Source organism: Mauremys reevesii, linkage group 12 (assembly GCF_016161935.1).
Source record: "Mauremys reevesii isolate NIE-2019 linkage group 12, ASM1616193v1, whole genome shotgun sequence".
NCBI lineage: Eukaryota > Metazoa > Chordata > Testudines > Geoemydidae > Mauremys > Mauremys reevesii.
In genome coordinates, this window is record NC_052634.1 from 20,165,245 (window position 1) to 20,171,452 (window position 6,208).

Here is a 6,208-nt window from a genome sequence, read left to right on the forward strand (position 1 = left end):
CTTTCTGCAACTCGGCCTGGAACTCAGCAGCTGGGACAGGGATGGGGACCTGCTCTCTCAACCTATCTGGGCCGTGTCTCTGGGCGTTCCCTCCCCACCAGGTTAGGGTCCTGCGCCTCGGGCAGAGTACCTTCCCCGTTGTCAGAGCGCAGTGTCCTGCGTCGACTCTGACTACGGGTCACGAACCAGGGCACCCCGGGCGTTGCTTGGCCAGCCCTCGAGGTCGCCCCCCATTAACACCTCCGTGGGCAAATGGGGGTGTACCCCCACGTCCTTGGCGCCCTCCTTGGTCCCCCACTTCAGGTGTACCCTTGCCACAGGCACCTTGAATGGGGTGCCGCTCACACCCCTCACGGTCAGGTAGGTGTTGGGCACCATCCGATCTGGGGCCACCACCCCGGGCCGGGCCAGCATCACCTCTGCGCCCGTGTTCCAGTACCCAGTGAACTTCCTCCCATCTACCTCCAGGGAAACAAGGTACTCTTTCCGGAGGGGTAGCCCCGTACACCACACTGTAAACCCAAAACTCGGAGCCTGGAGCATCCAGCCCCTCAGAGGAGCTGACCTGGGGCCCTCGTCCCTCCTTTGCAGGTGGCGTGTGGCCAGCCCCCGCTTTCCTGCGAACGCTGCCCCTCATCCGACTCGGTCTCTACCACTTTAAACCGGTGTGGGGGTCGGTCTGCTCAGTCTGTCTTTGAACCTGGGGCACTGGGACCAGATGTGGCCCCCTCTGGCCAGATTGATAGCAGCTCATGTCCCGTTGGTCCCCTCGAGTCGGGGGGTTGTCCCTGATGCTGGGCGTTCCCCTTGGGAGGGGGGTTCTCCCTATTCCCCCTTTGGGAGGTCCCAGGATGACTCTCTCGCTGCATCGTGGCAAGCCTGTTCCTTTGGGACTCCTCCCTGCCATCCACGACCGGCTCTTCACAAAGTCATCAGCCAGCCACCCTGCATGTCGTGGGTTCTCTGGTTTTGGTCCCTCAACCACAGCCTCAGGTCGGATGGGCACCCCTCATGCAGTTGCTCCAGTACCAGCAGTTTAATCACGTCTCCCTTCGTCTGGGCCCCGCGGACGGCTAGTTGCAGATATGAGACCTCTGGGGTTTTATACTGACTCCGGAACCTCTCCCGGTACATCTCGGGAGTCAGCCCAAACTCGCGCAGCAGGGCCTGTTTGAACAGTTCATAGTCCCCTGCCTCCGCCTGTGATGGAGTAGGGGCTGTCTGTGTGGGAGATGGGTGTCTGTGTGGGAGATGGGAGAGCCAGGGAGGATTTTAGGTGAGGGACAAGTATTCAGCCTGTAACATGAGCTAGGCAGGGGGGAGGGGAGGTCAACACCGCTGCCCGGGGAGCTAGACAAAGGAAAAGGAGCTGAGTGGAGAGGGTTGGGTCAGTTTTCGGTTTGGGGCTGGGGGGGTGGGATTTCAGGGGGATCTTATGCTGGAATCCAAACACCCTGAACCCCCAGAAAGGCCAGATTGAGGGGTCCTGGCTCTGAACACGAGCCCCGCTGTATCCTGTGTTCCTGTTGTCCAATAAACCCTCTATTTTACTGGCTGGCTGAGAGTCACTGTGAGTCCCAGGAAGAGGGGTGAAGGGCCGGACTCCCCCACACTCCCTGACACCGCCCCTTTCATTCGGCTGTGCATGTCCACGGCTGTGGAGTCCCATATGGGGTGAGAAATGGGATCCTGTCTGCAGGATCAACCCTGTGCAGCTCGCTGGGCCAGGAAGCCCTTAGCAAAGCTTTTTGTAGGCTTGGGTCCCCCGTCACTCACCGTAACCGGGGCCTCGCTGCTCCTCAGCCAGGCCAGTTCCAGCTCATGCTGGCGCTTGTTCCCCTCGTGTTTACGCTGGTTCTCCCGCTCCTTCAGTGTTTGCCTCCTTAACTCGAGCGCCTCCCTGTCATATTCCAACCGCATCCGTTCCAGGGACGGGGAGCTCTGCCGGGACGATCCCCTGCTGGCCGCCGGGCTCAGGGTGCCCTCAGTATTCACTGGGCTTCCTCCAACCCCTCCCCTAGGTATAGGTGGGAAGGGTCTCGGGGTGTCCTCGGCTGCAGTCTGGCCCCTCCCAGCCATGTCAGTCCCTGGGGCCCACACTGCATCTGCTGGGCGGCTTCCCTCTGGGACAGGGCTCGATTCACCCAAGCGATCCTTCTCCTCCAGCTGGGCAATTAGCTGGTCTTTGGTGTACCTCCCAATGCGCAGCCCCCTCTGCCGGCATAGCTCCACCTGGTCTTTCTTAAGGTGCTTAGCATACATCTTCCTGCGGGACACTCGCCGGCCTGTGCTCTCAGCTTCCCACCGGTTCCAGGGAGACCCCTCGTGCACCAGCCCTTCTTCAGGTCACCCCCCCCTCTCTTCCAGGGTCGTGCTGCAGAGTCGTCTGCCCCGGGACTCCTCCTGCGCCTTCCACGGGGTGCAGTAGATCCCACCGCTACCACCAGTTGTCACGGAGTGTGGGGGAGTCCGTCGAAGGGGGGGAGAGATGTGAAGAAGGGGGACTGTTCTTACTTGGGTCTGTGAATGCTGTGTTAGTGCCTCAGTGTCCCCTATGCAGTTAAGTATCTAGCAAAGCAAGAGGCCAGTGCATCTAAATACCTGATAATGATGGCCTGGGCCCCTCCTCTGCAAAGGTGCCAACTGAAGGTGTTGGAGACTTTCACGGAGTGTGGGGCAGTCCAGGCTGCACCCCTCTTCCTGGGACTCACAGGGACTCTCAGCCAGCCAGTAAAACAGAAGGTTTATTGAACATCAGGAGCAGAGGCTACAGCAGAGCTCGTGTTCAGAGCTAGGACCTCTCAATTTTGCCTTTCTGGGGTTCAGGGTGCTTGGATCCCAGCCTAGGATTCCCTGAACTCCCACCATCCAGCCCCAAACCGAAATTGACATCCCCTCTCCACTCCGCTCTTTTTCTTTGTCTAGCTCCCCTGGCAAAGGTGTTGACCTCCCCTGCCCTCCGCCTAGCTCAGGTTACAGGCTGAATACCTGTCCCTCACCTAAAGTCCTCCCCAGCTCTCCCAACCCCACACAGAGAGCCCTTCTCCATCACAAAATGAGCTGATAGATAGATAGCTATTGCAGCTGCACACACTAAACTTTAGGTAGTTGCAGAGGAGCTCTGTCTCCAGAACGGCAAAAACCAAAACCCTGCGCCAATACCTGTGGCTGATGTTATCTGCAGGCTTTGAAACCATTTCTAGGTCCTTTTCTGAAAGAGCGTACATTTCAAATTGTCCCCTCGTACCTGGACATTGCTCTAGTCTGCAGCTGCCCTATGATTCGAGCGTGGGTGTCTTTCAAATCACTGGCCGACTAATTCTTCATTTCTACAGCAGATTTGCTCAAAGACTCCTGTCCCGACTGAGATTCCATACCTCAAGTTGTTTTTAAAGAATTCGAGAAACAGAAAGAATGTAATAAGCCGTATTTTGAAACTAGGAAGGGGGAACTCAAAAAGACAGACGACTTTTCCAATAAAGGCATTAAAAAGTCAGGAACGAGAATGAGCCTAGGAAACTTCATTCCAGAGACTAATTCTTTCCAAAGCTCCAAGGGCCTGGATAGAGAGGTTAATATTACAAGCAGCAGCTTAGCCATAGCTAGATTAAAATGGCTCTATAGCTGTGTAGGCATACACATAGATTGCTGTTACAGCTCAAACTCAGACACCTAGGTAGTGGAGACTGGGCACACCTCTTCTGAAACGGTGCCGAGCCCTGCTGTAGCCAGTCTTATTGCACAACAGAGAGAGTTTTTCCTAGAAACCAGCAGAGGGTGCTGTTGCCTTGTCAAGGCTCTTTCCTTGAGGCTTTTGAAAAAGCTCCGGTGAAGTAGTTTATTTTTCAAAAGCGCTATGCTAAATGGACTAGAAAAATGTCACGAAATGAGCTGCCCGGGGAGCGGGCGCGTACGGACCGTCGCGCGCCGGCCGGAGGAGCGTGGATCCCGCTCCCTCGGTGGGTCCGCGGGGTCCAGAACATAGAAAAGACTTTACAAAAGAGGTGATCCATTCTAATTCTCTCCGAATTAACAGAGCAGGCTACTATAGCGACTCATTGAAATAGTCACTGCCACACATGGACTTCTTGTCCTCAGGCGCTCTCTGAACTCTTCCCAGCTACGTTCTCAGCCATAGTCTATTTTGGTGGCAAAACCCTCTTAGTTGTCTCTCTTCAGAACCACATCTATTTCGTGCATCTCCACAATAAATGTCGCAGAGACCCTCTTCTCGGGCTGTCCCACATTAGTAAGACTTCACCATAGGCGACAGGTACAGTATTGTCTCGCTCTCCGGGACCAAGCTCCGCAACACCTTTCTCCCTCTCCTCCGGCTGTAGCTCCACATCCCCGCGGCCCTCTCCCCCGGCCAGAACCTCGCAACTTCAGAGCTCCCAGCCAGAGCCCCACAACCCCGCGGTCCCGCTCCCCCGCCCAAGTACAGAAACCCCGCAGTCCCACTCTCTTGTCCCGGAGCTCGCAACCCTCCACCCCCAGTCGCCGGACTGGAGCCCGGCAGCCCTGCAGCCCCGTTCTCTCGGTCACAGGCTCGCAACCCCGCACTCTGGCCGGAACCCCGGAACCCGGCAGCCCCGCTCACCCGGCAGGAGCCCCGCAACCTAGCAGACCTGTGCTCCCGGCCAGGGCCCCCAACCCCTTGGTTCCGCATCCCCGGCCGGACCTCTGCATCCCCGCGATCCCGTTGTCCCGGCCAATCGCGGCAAGTCCTGCGGCTCCGTTTCCCCGACCGGAGCAAATCCACCCCTTCGTCCCGCTCCCACCGGCCGGAGCCCCGCCAGAACCTCGCAACCCCAGAGCTCCCAGTCAGAGGCTCACAACCCCGCAGACCCCTCTCTGGCCGGAACCCCGGAACCCCGCAGCACCGCTCTCCCGGCAGGAGCCCCGTAAGTCCGCAGCCCTGCTCTCCCGACCAGAGCCCCGCAACACCGCGTCCCGCTACCCAGGCTGGAGCCCCGCAACCCAGCAGACCCGTTCTCCCGGCCGGATCTCCGCAACCCCTTGGTCCCGCATCTGCGGCCGGACCTCCGCATCCCCGCGATCCCGCTGTCCCGGCCGAGCGCGACAAGTCCCGCGGCTGCATTTCCCAGACCGGAGCACGGCAACCCCGCAGCCCGGCTTTCCCGGCCAGAGCCCTGCCACCCCGTAGTCCCGCTCACCCGGATGGAGTCCGCAACTCCCCAGACCTACTCTCGCCGCCGAAGCCCCGGGGCACCGACACGCTGGCCAGAGCCCGCCAACCCGGACAGAGCCCGGCTAACGCAGACCGAGCCCCGCAACACTGGGTCCTGCTCTCCCGGCAGGAGCCCTGCAACCCCGCGGTCCCACTCCCCAGACCATGTGCAGCAACCACTCTCTCCACTCAGAGCCCCACAACCCTGCAGCCCCACTCGCCGGACCGGAGCCCCGCAAAATCACGATCCCCCGGCAACCCCGCACCCCCGCTCTTCTGGCAGGAGCCCGCAACCATGGAGCCCCGCTCTCCTGGCAGCCGCCCCGCAACTCCTTGGTCCCGCTCCCGGCCGGAGCTCCGCATCCCAGCGATCCGGCTGTCCCAGCTGAGCGGCAAGTCCCGCGGATCCGCTCCCACGGCCAGAACCCCGCAAGCCCGCGGTCCCGCTCCCCCGCCAGAACCACGCAACTCCGCAGGCCCACCCTCCTCGCTGGAGCCCCAGGGCCCCGACACCCCAGCCAGATCCCGTCACCCTGTGGTCCCGCTCTCCCGGCAGGAGCCCCACAACTCCGGCGCCCCGGTGCCCGGACACCCCAGAGAGAGCCCCGCTACCCCGGACAGAGCCCCCCCAAACCCCGCGGTCCTGCTCTCCCGGCATCACCCCTGCTAGGGCTCCGCAACACTTGTGACAAAGGTGGACTCTTCCTACTGGGGTCTGTGAATGCTGTGTTGGTGCCTCAGTGTCCCCTCTGCAGTTCTTAAGTATCTAGCAAAGCAAGAGGCCAGTGCACCTAAGTGCCCGACACTCTGTCTCCTAGCAACTGCTGGCCTGGGCCCCTCCTCTGCAAAGGTGCCAACTGAAGGTGTTGGAGACAAAGAGATCAGGTGACCTCCTGGCCGGGGAAAGGGGCTGAGCAGAGAGGAGGGACTGGAGGGAGTTGGGGAGACTGGAGCTGGCTTGGGGAGGAAGGGTAGGACAGACAGGGCTCTGATCTCGCAATGGGGCTGTGGGGCTCC